The sequence below is a fragment of the Agelaius phoeniceus genome, chromosome 1 (assembly GCF_051311805.1).
Source record: "Agelaius phoeniceus isolate bAgePho1 chromosome 1, bAgePho1.hap1, whole genome shotgun sequence".
In the NCBI taxonomy this organism is placed as follows: domain Eukaryota; kingdom Metazoa; phylum Chordata; class Aves; order Passeriformes; family Icteridae; genus Agelaius; species Agelaius phoeniceus.
Window position 1 is genome coordinate 144,730,771 of NC_135265.1, and position 14,629 is coordinate 144,745,399.

A 14,629-nucleotide genomic window follows, 5' to 3' on the forward strand; every position below is an offset into this window, starting at 1 on the left:
GGGTTCAGCCTGGAATCAAGAGGATACATTTCATTTTTTTTCTTAGTTTGTTAAAAAAAAGTAAAAAATGCAAAGAAAACTTGTTCCATCCATATACTGGAGATTTGCTCTTTTCCTGTTTCAACAGTCTGCAGCCTGTTCTGTATTCTCAATGTTCTCTCTTCAAGTTCTGGAGGGCTGCAAAGATACTTTCTACATTTGTATGTGGAATGCTTATATTCTTCTCTCCTGTGATAATTTGGAGACAGACATGATAAGTACTTGGGAGAATGGTATTGAAAAGAAAAAAAAAAAAAAGAGTTCTATAAGAAGCAAATTCGCAGTGTTTGGGAGAAACGTGGCCAAAGGCTTCTCTTGGTGTGAAGAGGACGGGCAGTGAAGGCTCCCGTGCTGCCCATCCGCAGATGCTGAAGCTGATTCCGCTCTTCCGCGGCACCTGCCTGTCCGAGGGAGCGGGACAGGGTTCCGTAACCTCCCTGTGCACGCTGCGCGCCTCCGCGCCGGCTTCCCCGGAAAAAATCTGGTCTTTTACTTAAATAATTAAATTTCAAGGTACGCCGAGGCTCGGCCGTACTGGCATTGCGGTGCGATGCGGGCGGTGCGGAGCGATGCCATGCGGTGCGGTGCCGGCAGCTCTGTTCTGTGCGGTGCCGGCGGTGCAATGCGGAGCGGTGCCGGCGGTGGGATGCGGGGCGGTGGGGGGATGCGGGGCAGGAGCGCTGAGCGGGCGGTGGGATGCGGTGGAGAGGACGTGGGATGCAGTGGGATGCGGGGCAGGAGCGCGGGACTGGCGGTGGATGCGAAGCGGTGGGATGCAGTGGGATGCGGGGCGTTGGGATGCGGTGGGATGCGGTGGGATGCGGGCAGGAGCGCGGGGCGGGCGGGGGGATGCGGTGGATGCGGTGGATGCGGTGGATGCGGTGGATGCGGTGGATGGGGTGGGATGCGGCGGAGCTGGCTGCTCCCGCTGCTGTCGCTGCTCTCTCGCTGCTGTCGCTGCCCCGGGCTGCGGCCGCGGGCGGCGGGGGGCGGTGACGTCACAGAGCGGCTCGCCAGCACAACGTTCCATTGAGGCGAGCGCGTGCTCGGGCGAGCACATGGGCAGCGGGGCCCGCTCCGCTCCGCGCCCGCCGCTCCGCCCGGCCCGGCCCGGCCCGGCCCGGCCCGGCCGACCCCTGCCCGCAGCGGGGCCGCGGTGAGTACCGGGGCCGCAGCGAGGCGGCGGGGCGCGGGGACAGGGGGTATTTATTTGTTTATTCTGCTTTTGCCTTTACTTTGCCCAGCCCCCCCCCAGCCCCCCCCCGCGTTGTTATCCGAGTCCCCGGCGGGGCGTGCGGGTCGCGGAGCCCGGGCGCGGGGGCAGCGCGGATGGGGGAGGGGAGGGTGCATTTCGTGTTATTTATTTATCTTTGTTAATGCGCTGGGTCGCCCGTGGCCTAAAAATACCAACTGCACGCCGCGACCCGTGCGGATGGGGAGGAGACGGGACCGGGGCACCGTCCGACGGCAAACACGGCCGCGATGGGGCCGGCGCGGCTCGGAGTGACCCGCAGCGATGCGCCCATCCCCCGCAGCTCCCCCACCCCGGGCTGCCGGACCCGGGGAGGGAGGGAGCGGGGACGGAGAAATGGGTGCGTCCCGCGGTGTGGGGAGACCCGCGGTGCAGGGAGGTGACGGGGGGTCCCCGCAGTGCGGGGCCGGACGAGCTCTCGGTGACTGCGCGGAAAATGCGCGCAGCGCGCAGGCCGGGGCGCGGAGCCGGCCTGCAGCCTGCCCTGCTGCCTGTCCCGCAGCCTATCCTGCAGCCGGCCCTCCAGCCTGCCCTGCTGCCTGTCCTGCAGCCTATCCTGCAGCCGGCCCTCCAGCCTGCCCTGCTGCCTGTCCTGCAGCCTATCCTGCAGCCTGCCCTCTCTGCTTGCCCTGCTGCCTGCCCTGCAGCCTGTCCTGCAGCCTATCCTGCAGCCGGCCCTCCTGCCTGCCCTCTCTCTCTGCCCTCCTGCCTGCCCTCTGCCTACCCTGCTGCCTGCCCTCTCTGCCTGTCCTGCTGCCTGCCCTGCTCCCTGCCTTGCTCCCTGCCCTGCTACCCTGCCCTCCTGCCTGCCCTGCTGCGTGCCCTGCTCCCTGCCCTCTCTGCCTGCTGCTGCCTCAATTCATCTTTAACCCGCAGCGCTTGGCCTGGTCTCCGTTAGTGTGTTAGGCCTGGTCCAGAGCTGGGTGTCAGGAGGGCCAGAGGAATGGATTGGGAAGATTCTTTGCATGTTCCATGGACCGTTTCTACAAACGATTTTTTAGGCCGTCTTTTCCTCAAAAAGTTGTTTGGGGCTTTGGAGTATTTTAATAGGCCTCATTTTATTTTTATACCTAAATAATACTGATGTGTTTCCATTGAGAGGATGGGTGCTTTAGGACTTGGATGTCAGTCTATTAAACTGTTGGTTGCTGCATCTTAAAATATCGTGCAGAGAAATCCCAGCCGAACTGAGGATTGAATCTGAGCGATGCTGCAGGCCTTCAGTGAGATCTTTTTAATCGCATCCTTGTTGGCAAGTTTAGACATGTTCTCCTGGCCACATATCTGGTCAGACACACTGAGTCATGAGCCCTACACTAGTTCCTCTTTATCAATATGTTAAAAAAATTGTGTTATTTAAGTCATTGATTTGGATCAAAAGAGCTTTTCTGAGGGTGTATTAGAATATGTTAACCATTGCAAAATGTGAAGAATACAATCATGTTACCATACATGTTACAGCTGCATGAGATGAGAGTGTTTATTTCTTCACGAGACCACTTTGCACCAACTGCAGTCCACTGCTGTGGATTATTTTAAGAGTACTTAAATACATCGTGGCAAATTAGGTGGGTATTAAAAAATGCAGCTCTGAAGTGTGGACATCACTAATAAATAAGCATAAACTGTTACACTTAATATTGTGTCATAAACATCCAGTTTCCTTTCAAATGTGATTTTTAAAATTATTTAACAAATATGTGTTTTCCAAGCACGAGGCAGTAAGATGCTCTTTTGTGCTAGGGGCTGCATATCTCGATAAATGCCAGCTTGCAGCCTCAGGGGTTCAGGTCATTTTATATTCACTAAGCATCATTTTAGGAATGCACCTCTAACTTTATTCTTTCCCCCTCACTCTTCTGTCTCATAGCATTAAGTCAGGAGTATGGCTTAGAGCTACCTTGGGTAATTCGGATTGGTCTGACTGTGCCTCTGTGCATTTGAAGTTATATTAAGGTAATTAGTGGTACAGGTGCAGTTTGTCAGGCAGTGAGAACGCCTCTGTGCCTGTTTGGAGTGAAATATCCATGTGTGTCTCGCATCCCTGGGAGAGGGGCTGCGTGCACAGGGGCAGCAGGAGCAGTGCCAGCCCCTGCCTGTGCTCGGCCTGGAGGATCTGGCATCGTTTGCCTCGGCTCGCTGATGGCCTGGAGGATCTGGCATCGTTTGCCTCGGCTCGCTGATGGCCTGGAGGATCTGGCATCGTTGGCCTCGGCTCGCTGATGGCCTGGAGGATCTGGCATCGTTGGCCTCGGCTCGCTGATGGCCTGGAGGATCTGGCATCGTTGGCTTCGGCTCGCTGATGTCCGGCGGCGTCAGAGCCGTCTGCAGGCACAGGAATAAGGAAGGGCTCAGGCCTGCCTCTGTCGAAGGGCCTGTCTGCTGCAGAGAGGAATCGTGTGTTCAGGTAGTTTGTAAACTGAAATATTTCCTTCCCGGGTGAAAGTGTACGTTTGGAATATAACTTTGGCCTGAGCTGACGGATTTAAGGGGTGAGGGTGAGTTGTGTGTCCGGATGGCAGCGCGGTTCTGCAGCTCTGTGTTATGGTGTGCTCTCTCTCTGTGCCCTGCACAACCAGAGCCCAGCTTTTTGTTTCATTAAGGACTTTGGTGTTCTAAGATTGGATCTTATGCTTAACTCTTTGCAAGATTTGAACCATATCTTCCTGTTTTTAATCAGAATGCTTTACAAAGGCAGCCTGTGCTTCCTGGCTGTATATATTTCATTCACTTTTTTGTATGAGAAATTGCTGTCAGGGGAAGCTGATGTGGAGCAAGGCTAGGGGAAAGAAAATACCCGGTATTTTCAGGCTATTGGTGCATCTTGTGTTGGTTTAGCACCTTTCAGCTGAATGTGTTCAGTGCATTATTGCAGTATCACATTTTCTACAGGCCTCTTTCTACACGCTTTTTCAGTAATTATGCTGGTGCAGCTCTACTCAGAATTGCAAGGTCGTGCTTACAAGTGTGACAGCTTAAATAAAATTTTTTCCCCATTGGTCTATGCAGACAATAGTGCTGGCAAACCATGGGAAAATGGTGTTTTTTCCTGTGACATGGGAGGCATTTCTGCTGCTTGCTGGATTACTGGGGGTTGTCTTTGGCTCCCAGCAGATCAATTTAGTGAAGTCTGGTGTCAGGAACTCGTGGTGCAGTGCACTGCAGCTGTGTGCCGAGCAGTTCAGCAGTGCAAATGGGTCCTTCAGAGCCTCAGTGGAGTCTCTGTGCTGCTCTCAGTGCATTGCTGCTGGGATGGAGATGCTGGGATGGTGGGCACGACACCCTGACCTCTCAGTGCTGGCCAGGGGTGGTGTGATGTCCTGCTTTGTGATCCAAGAGGGATGCAGAGCTGCAAACTGAGCTGGCAGAGAGGAAGATGCATCCCTGGTCAGGAAGCTTTTGCCTTTCTGCAACAAGGTGATACTGATCTTATTTTGAAGGACAGCATGTTGTTTTCTGTCTCCTTCATGGCTGGTAGCTTTAGTAGCTTTAATTCTGAACACCTGCAGGCTCCTAGTGAGATTTATGAAGAGTGAGGAGGGAATAAAAACATAGTCTGTTTCTTGGACTCAGTATCACTGCCTCTAGGCATGTTTTCCCTCGTCACAGCTGCATCTGCTCCTGAAATTGTCCATCTTCTTATATAGCAAAGTGCTCAGTGCTCTGGGGAGCAGTGCTGCTGTGTGCCTGCTTATGGCATCATTGTACCTGGGGGTGCAGTGCCTGCCATTTGCTCACCTTGTGGGTACAGTTCTGTGGAGGAGAGCATTTTTTTGGGCTACCAGTGTTGCAGTTAAGGAGTGTTCTCAGTTCTCTCTCTGGCAAGTGCCAGAGATTGTTTAAAACAGGGCTTGCTGGTGGTGGTTTTTTCCCTGTTGCTTCAAGGGTGACAGATAAAAGCACTGAGGTGGTTACCTGGAGCATCAACTCTCCTCAGCTGAGCACAGCAGCCTGCTGTGACAAACACTGGGGCTGGCCAGGCATTTGGAGTGGTCTGGATGTGTGTGATCTAAAACATCCAGATGTGTATGATCTGAATGCCTTTTAATGCCTGCCTGGATGGTCTCATTCATTATGTGAATTCAAGGTATGGATGTGAACATCAGCATGGAGCTCTATCCTGCAAATCAGGGAAGGATACCCTAAGCACTGGGGGTTGTATACTGGTTGAGTATCACCCAGGTTTTCCTGTCAGGTTTGTCCCACCCCTTCTGATGCCTGTGCTGTCACATCTTCATTGCTATTGGTATCTTACATTTGTCAGCAGATACTACAGTTGAATCTCCAATCACCTCAAAGGAAAAATGGTCCATGAATTCCTGCTGATACAGTGCATCATGCAGGAAGGAGATCTCAAATGCAGCAGTGACAAGCAGAGCTAGAATCAGTGCCTGGTAAATGATTCAAATCAGAATTTATGGTGAATTAGAAATTAAAAGCAAGAGTGATTAGCTGCTAGAACAAATTGCCAAGACAAGGGGCAAATTCTGTCTTTCAGTCATTTCCGCCTTAAAACCTGAGTCGGAAGGAGCAGTAGAAGCAGGTTTGTATAAAAATTACTGGGTAGGTTCCTGCAAATCTGCTCATTACAAAGTCCCTGGCTGGTGGAGGGGAGGTTTGACCATGCCCCCACACTGTGAGGTTGGGTTGTGCAGGTGTTGGGAGCCCACCTGTGCTGCTGGGGAGTGGGCTGAGCCGAGCTGAGCTGCTGCGTGGGGCACTGGGACAAGGAAGAGCAGCCCAAAGCCTTGGAAGGACTGTGTGTTTGCATGCAAAGGTGTCATTGCACAGCAGAGTGTCTTTGGCATGAGATATTTTGGAAATCAGCCTTTTGTCACCTCTTTTATTGTCTCAGGCAGGAATACCCAATGCCAGATCATGCATCTGACCAAGAGCTGCAGGATTTTGGGAACTTTTGAGGGGTGAGGTTTACATCACTGGGGTTATCATCTATAAGGTAGGGGCTTTTTCAGGCACAGGACCCAGCTCCTCTTCTGGAGGTAAGAGTGAATGGCAGAGAAGCCTAAAGAAAGCCTGAAAAGCTCTACTGTTTTGGGGAGTGGAGGTCCCTACTGCAAGAGCAGTACCTGGAGCTGTAGGCTGTTTCCTTAGAGGCAGGTACACAACAGAGCTGATTGGCAAGACTACATCTCCTCATGTGGATTTGTAAGCAGCTTGTAGAGACCCTCCGCCCAGTGTGGGTTATGTTGGGAGCCCCCAGACTTTGAAGGTGTCTAGTGCATGGATTTTAAGGTGGAAAACTCAGGTTTCCTAACCACCCATCATCATCATCTTCCATTTGTCCAGCTGGATGGTCCAGTCTGCTTTTCCCAGCTATTCCGTGCTGCCTGGCTTCCATGAGTGCCTGCTGGCTGCCTGCCTCATCTGTGTTTAGCTTTACTGCAGGAATGGGGCTGGGTAAGGGGTATGTCAGCCCAGTAACACCTTTGGTGTGGATGCAGAATCCTGATTTTTTACTTGGAATTCGTTGAAGCCATCAGGTTGGTACTGCTGTAAGTTCTCTTGCTCTAGGGGACTTCTGTAACAGGTTTGAAGTTATTCCCAAGCAGGCAAGGGACAGGTTGTGTGCTGCCTGCTGAAGTGCAGTATTCCTGTTGTCTTGGGTAATTTTGTACCTTTCCTGAATTCCCAACAGCTGGATTTAAGAGGTTGTTTGCCTCATTTTTTCCCTCCCTGTCAGGAGAACAAAAACTTTGGATTTTTTCACCAGAGCTGCAGGAGTGGTGATCTGTGAGGTCCTGTGTAGATCTCAGCTGGCTGGGGAGCTGTTGCCAGCAACTTAGAAGGAGAAGAAACATCCCACTGAGGAGTATAATTTTTTTTAAAAAGCAGCAACCTGCAACTCTTGATTAGCACTTTGTATTTTGAGGCCTAGATTTGATTGTACTGCAACCATCTCATCTTGAACATGTTGGCTGAGCAAAGTTCCAGCCAAAGGAAAATAAATTGCATTGCTTTGCACAGTTCCCTGCCCAGGCAGGGAGTGAGCCCTGAATGCACAAGTGGAAGGGGCATGCTGGCTGTGCAGGAGGCTGGAGACTCCTACAGCCTCTGTAGCTTTAGGAAAAGTGGCTTTTTCTAGGTGTGTTTCAGCGAGGTGCTGTGTTGTTGCAGCTTAGTGTCAGATCAGGTATCACTGTCCCTGCCTGTGGTGCAGCTCTGGGTTCCTGTGGTGCTGTGTGTGCTCCTTTACATGGTGGAAACAGCAGTCCTGGGCTCCTGGCTGAGCCTGTGGGATGTGGAGCAATCACAAAAGCCCAGACTGTGCTTGAACCCTTGACATCTCCCTGACTGGATAAGGCACAGGTCCCTCTTTGATGATATTGATGTTTGGTATTATTATTATTATTATTATTATTATTATTATTATTATTATTATCCTCATCAGTGTAACTATCATTACTGTTTTATAAGCTGTGTTGTAAAGATAATGTTTATTGTACAATTATGTAGTCATGCTATAGCAGTTTCTAGAAGTGATGTACCAAAACCCATTTATGCTTCAGCTGGGGTTGTAAATAGGTAGTCACAGCTATCAGTGACTAATTTAACACACAGAGCAGAAGGCTACCATCCTTCTGGAAATCTTTCCATCCTTTTGGAAATATTTAGCAATCTTTCCAGTCCTATTTGAATGATAATAATGGGTTTTTTTAGTTTTGATCCTCCTTCATAAGAGTAGGAAAGTCTGAAATACATTTTCCCAGAAGTTCTTGTCGGGGGAGCAAGCCAAGAGCTTCATGCTGTGGCACAGGCAACTGGAATACTGCTCAGGGGTTTTAGAAGATGATGTTTGCTGAATCCTTGGATTTACAGGTATCTCATATCTGGTTTTGGTTCTTAGTTAGATTTTGGGGGTGAGCAAAGCTTTATACATTTCTTAACTGCTAAAAAGCTGCTGTTAGATTATTTAAAAATGCTAATAAAAATATACATATGTTTGGTGTTACAGAGGAAAATAATCAGCCTTGTTTATCAGCTGGGAGGCTGGACTGGAGAACCCAGAGGGTTCTTCCCACCAGCATGTCTCTGTTTTTTTGGTAACTGAGGCAAAACTGAAAAGCTGAGCTTTGGGTCTCCATTTGTGGAAAAGGTGGAAGGAGGCCCAGCTTTCCTGAATACACAAGAAGAGTGAATAAATATGATTAAGATAAACAGGTTCAGAGGGGAAATTTTTCTTGTAAAGTTTTCTTTATCTTGAGTTGTTAGTACAAAGACCCACCAGTTCTGCTTGATACAAGCATCTTGAAAACATGATGGGGTTCCCGGTGATCGGTTATGGGGAGAGTTTGGTAGTTCAACAAACCATCTTTCTCCTCCCAGCTTCTATGCTTCTGCTTGACTCTTTCATTTGCACATGTGTCAGGACAGCCACTCTCTCCTATATGGCTGTTCACAGCATAAAGTAGCAGATTTCTAATGTCAGGTGGACCTCAGAGCCTCATGGAAATGGTTGAGCTCCTGTGGTCAACATGATCAGAAATTGCGGTGGTGACTTGTGTAGGTGTTCTTTAAGGGGCAGGTCTGGTGGCTGCAACCAACACAACCAGACAGAAAAAAAGCTTTTGAAAACTTCTTCCTAAGCAGCTGCATGTTTCAAGTGCAAATGTTGAAGGTCTGGAAATAAGACCTTCCCTAGCTGCTATTTTACTGTGGCAGGTGAGAGTGAGTACTGGTTTTTCATCTTTCATAACACAGTCAATGGCCATTCTTCATTTGGAGAAGAAAAGGGAAGGGAAATTAGCAGTGATTTTGTAATTTTAATTTTAAGTGTATCAAGTACAATCTACAGGTTACTAGGTACTAGTTTGGGTGTGACTATCTTTGAGATAGGTTGTAGCCTCTTCAGGGCTCAAGAGGTTGCTAATAGCATCAGGCATATAGCACAACATTACATTTCCTGGGGGTTCAGCCTGTACCCCTCTGTGGGTACCCACTGCTCCTGCTTTCCTTAAAGATCCTGATGACCTGAGAGATTTTTACCAAATATCTTATTTTGCAGGATATTTTTAATAACTTTTAATGATTATTTTTCTTGGCTGCTTTTATGAGACAAATTACAATAAATAGGATTTAAATTCTGTACATCCCTCTGTTAATTAACACCACCTCATGGATCACAGCAGCAGGGTAGGGGAATGGATGGCAGGAATCCAACAACCTTCAGTCACTTTTCCTGATCCACTAAGATAGAGCTTACAGTTGTTCTTGATAATGCATTTCATCTTCTTGTAATAATATTAGGAGTGTTTATGTTCAGGTGATAAATACCTGTATCTTGTTCTGCTTAGCAAATCTGGATGCTGAGCAGGTAAAAATGTTGTCTCCATTTCTGTCTTTCTGTGGCAGCAGAAAGACAGCTCAGGCTGTGAAGGTGCAAGATACCATCAGGGATGGGCTGACATGGGATCCATGTTCTCTAGAAAACCAGGACTAAATCCCTTTAAGGTTTCCCTGAAGTGTGACAAAACCTGTAGACCCATGAAATACTGCTTATATCAGTAATATTTTATTTGAAGATATTCAGGGATTTCAATGCCCATTAGAAGCTGCCAGGCATTAAGGCTGAACTCCTGTGGCTGCAGCTTCACCAGAGGCTTGGCCAGCAGAGCAGTTCTGCACAGAGACTCCTGATGTCCTTCCACAGTGGCAGGGCACAGTGGCACCAGGAAAAGGAGCTTGAAGTCACCTATAAGTTCTTTGAAGTGTCTAGTACCACAGGAAAAATGATGAGATTTCCTCCTCCCACCAGTCTTGGTACGTGGAGCCCCACACTGCCCTGCAGGAGGTGACCTGGCAGCCCAGGCCCAGGTGGCCACAGTGTGAAGATCATCTGTTTGAGCTTTTTTTATCCAGCTGCTGCCAGGGAGCCAAGTTCTGAATGCTGTTGGCTCATTGATGAGGAAGAACTCTCTGAGCTCCAGCAGTGCCCAAGAGCATGGGGAAGGGGGTGAAGGCCCTGCTGCTGCCCTGCTGACCACAGGTGGTCTGTTGAGTGGGAGGGTTAGGAGTGCCCTTGACTTTCTCCTGGTGATAAACTTTCTTCTTCTGGTGTTTCTTTAATCTCTAGTTGTTTGGCAGATCCAGCACCTCTTCATGGGAAGAGTCCTGGTCTTGTCCTTGACATTTGCTGTGTCCTGGCTTGACAGCAGCAGTGACATACTTGTGTAGGGGGCCTGTGAGTGAAGGGAGCATCAGCCCATCCAGGAAGCTGCAGCCTGTTTCGGCTGTGTGTCTTTCTTTGCTGGCTTCTGTTGGAAATACAGATAAAGTTTTGAGGTCTTTTGATCTCCTGTTAGTGTGCTCCCTGAATTGCCTCAGGTAGCAGGAAGAATGCTTAAAACTTTGTGCCAAAGGCCACGGGAACTTTCTGCAAGGATATGAAGCTCTCTGAGGGTCCAGTTTTGCATAAATTGTGCAACCTCAAGAAATAAGGATCACCACAAACCTCATAATATTCTGCTCCAAGTTATGTTCAACTGAAGGTCCTTCTCCTAAATATATAGCAATGTTTTGTATGACGTTTAAAGACAGTTAAGGAGCACACAAGCAGACCAAGACCCTCCACTGCTGGGTTGGAGGAAGGAAGAGAAAGAATGTGTATCAGATGTTAGTTCATCAGCTAATACAGTGCCCAGAAGATAATATGGTAATGACTGCAGTGTTTAACCAGCATTGAGAAAAATGCCTCTGACTGCTGTTCCAGTTGCCTGCAGTGGTTTGAGACTTTCAGGAATATAAAAAAAAGTTAGGAAATTGCAAGAATAAGGTAGGGATGTCCTTAACTCTGCCCTCCCTTTCTTCACCCATTTCAAACTAGGATTAATTATTAGAATTTTTTTGCATTCAGAAGACTGGTTTGTAGCACCTTGTTGCATGAACAGGTTCGAGCAAGCTCTACTATTTTGCAGATGTGTTACATGTTAAACTTTTTTTTTTTTTAAACTATGTTGCCTCATTTATCACCGGGGGATGGTCTCACAGATTCCAAGTAAATTGATACAGGATTCTTAGTTCTCATCTGTTTTATGTGTCTCAAAATGTGGTATTTAAACAAACTAGCAGTTAGAAGAGGAATCTTGAAGTCAAGATCATGATGGACATTGTGGCCACTTTAGTTAGGGGTTGTTTCTGTGTGGTTTGATGGATGTGGTGGTTCTGATGTGGGCTACTGCTTGCTGCTGGTTGTTTCAGTAATGGGGGATCTTTACACCATACCCATTAGTGGTTTAAGCAGGAGTTCAGAGAACAGGGAATAGCTGGGTCTTCGCTCTCAGTGTGTTGTGGTTGATCCCTTCCCAGCTTCCTGTCTAAAGCAGGATTCTTAGATGTGCCCATCCAGGATTGCCATGTATGGTGAGTTGACAGTGTCTCCTTTGGCATGGCTCCATTCTGGTCAGCCTGCCTTATTTGTTTCTGCTTCTATCTTTATCTTGGTTTTACCCTAGGTCATTGGGTCTCTGGGACAGGGTCTGACCTTTCTGTTCTATTTTTACGTAACATCCAGCACAGACACGTTTGGTATCTCAAGCTCTTGGTGGTGCTGTATGTAATGCCAATAACTAACAGTGCTGATATTCCTCCTGGGCATCTGTGGCTGTTTGTGCACACGATGACCATAAACACGCTGCTGTAGAGTGAGTTTTGTTTAATAGCTCCTGTGTTGTTTCAGCTCTGAATAGCAGTAAAACTGGCAGCCAGCTTGGAACAAGAGGTGTACAGAAAGCATTTCCATGCCACTGAAAACTGTCAGTGCTGACTTGGCTGGTGGTGAAGATAAAGAATCACTGTATATAGATATAGAAAATGTAAAATGGTTTGGGTTGGAAAGACCTTAAAGATTATGTAGTTCCAACTCCCTTGCCATGTTCAGGGTACCTTCCACTAGGACAGGTTGCTTGAAGGCCCATCCTACATGATCTTGAACACTTCCAGGAATGGGGAGTCCACAGCCTCTCTGGGCAACAAGTGCCAGTGTCTCACCACACTCACAGGAGAGAATTTACTTTTGTCCAGGGCAGTGTAGATAAAGCATGGCAGAGTTTTTCTACTTGTGTTTGTATGAATATATCTATATGCAAGTAACATTTCTTGTATTTTATATGCATACAAACATATGTATGAAAGCATTATTGCCTGTGTATCTCTAACTTTGCTTCTTCCTCATAGTTTCTCTCCACTTCTTTGTTTCTGTTCCACTTTGTGTTGGAGTGTTATGCCTTTGGTGATTTTCATAGGCCTATTTCCCTTGTTTTTTCTTACCTTCTTTCCCCTTTCTTTTCTATTCTGGCTGTTCATTCTTCACCTTCTTGTCCACATATTTCTCCTCCAGGTTGGTTTATAATTTCTGTTTTGCATGGCTTCTTTCTCTCACCAGGGCAGGTTGGCCAAGCACCCTGTTAACCTCTCAGCACACCCCAAGAGTTGATGACCTGAGAATGACAGTAGCTGGGCCCTTAATTCTTGGAAAAAAGGAATTAGAGAGTTGGAACTGCTCTCATTTCCCTTCCTTCTAAATCATTCTCAGCCTGAATGTTTTGTTTTCCCTTGCCTGCTCTGGATTACAGCTGCTGTGGCTGAGTAGATATTTCTCAGATCTGATGGTTAACAATAAAATTGAGATTAATGGCCACAGTTTCCCTGCACCTCAGGATCAGTGGTTTCCTTCCTTGCTGGGTGCAGTCTGCACTCCAAGCCCAGACTCTGCATTCCTTCTGTTACCTCTTATCTTTCTGCCGCTAATTTTAGTAGCCTTCTCTGTCATGCTGCAAGCCCAGGGCTTTTCCACCTCTTTCCAGCTGTGTTTGTGCCCTGCGGGGGACTGGGGGCCTCGTTTGTGGTGGTTCTGCAAGGGCTGCCATGCCCTGCTGGCAGAGCTTGTGGCTGTGGGAAGAGTTGAGCTCTTGGTGGGTTTGTGTGTGCATTGGTGATGCTCGATTTGAGTAATCCCCATCCCCCTAAGAAGATGCCACATGGGAGGAGCAAGGAGGCAGCACTGGGAGCTGGGGATGTGTCCTGTGCAGCACTTCCCAGTCCGTGCAAGCAGTGAGTGCTGCCAAACTGCCTCTTTTAGGGGTTGACTTGTAGACAGTAGAACAGCATTTTGACTGCTTTTGATTATAGAAACAGAGAGCTCTGAAATGGGAAAGGCTTTGATGTTGGTGAACTGCAGAATATGCTCAATATCGTTTGACAGCAGGCATTTTATTCTCAGCTACATCAGCCTTGCAACAAGCACATTGGTTGGGCGACTTTGCTTGCACAGCTGTTTTGGTTTTCCTCCCCCCCACCGAAAATCCCAGGACTCAGCACTGCATTTCCCATCCTGAAGTGCTTCTAAGCCCCAGTTTGTGGCATTGGTTATTTTCTGTGCCTGGCAACTCCTGAACGTGCCCAGCCAGCCCTCCCAGGGGGTCAGGTTGGGTGAGCTCTGCTAAGTGTGGTTCAGGCATGCAGACCTGTGGAGGGGCTTTCCTTCCAATAGATGGAAAGAGGGTTTTTCTTGTTTCTTGGAAAGATGTAACCCAAGCAGAATATTTCAAGGGATGTCATCAAGGTGAATAAACAGAAATCTTACTCCAGGCTGTTCCCTGCATGTGGCTGATGATAATGAGTGAGGCTCCTTATGTGAAATGTGAACACTCAGTGTCATGTTTCAGCCAGGATGACACTTCATTTTTTTTTCTTTTTTTCCCCCTCTGCAATGCAGACTTTCACAAGTCAAGTCATGCAAGTGTCCTGTGCCTCTCACGTCCACCCCTCAGCCCCCTTGTATGAGGGGCTATTTCAGGCCATGCTTATAACCTGATCCTGCTGATGCCTCTTGCACCCAAGGATCATTTAGTGAGAATTGGTGTGATGTGCTATTTTCAAGACACTCAGGCCCAAATCCATTTCCCTTGCTTGCCCAAATAGTTGCTTCTTTTTTTTTTTTTTTTTTTTTTTTTTTTCCTGTTTAGTTTGGCTCAGGAATGGGCTGTTTATCTCCTCATGAGTTTGTTGCTGTCAGTCCACTGGACACAGCAGTGGTGGCACCTGAACTTCTCTGATAGCTTCAGCCTCAGGGTGGGAGGTCACTGAGTGACACTGGTTGACTTGGGGGATGCCAAGGACCTTGCCTTGGAAAGCATAAGGAGCAGATCATGGCCAAGGTAACCTGGCCTACAGCTCAGAAAATTTGTTTCTACAGCCAGGTCTACTTAATGCTGAGCTATCACTGTGCAAGTCCTCTCAGATTCAATGCTGAGGCTTGCAATGCTGCTGGTCCTAAATTTTTGGGCTCAAGTGGGGTAGACTTGCTGTACCAGCAGAGATGCT

The 14,629-nt window shown here is 48.2% G+C and overlaps 1 long non-coding RNA gene across 1 annotated transcript in view; it reads left to right on the top strand.

Moving 5' to 3' along the window:
- The first annotated feature begins 1,062 nt into the window (after window positions 1-1,062).
- The window catches only part of LOC143695565 (uncharacterized), a 131,801-nt gene continuing 118,234 nt past the window's right edge, over window positions 1,063-14,629 (top strand). The window contains exon 1 of the long non-coding RNA XR_013184911.1: window positions 1,063-1,195. This is a non-coding gene — a long non-coding RNA (uncharacterized LOC143695565). The remainder of the gene's footprint in view (window positions 1,196-14,629) is intronic.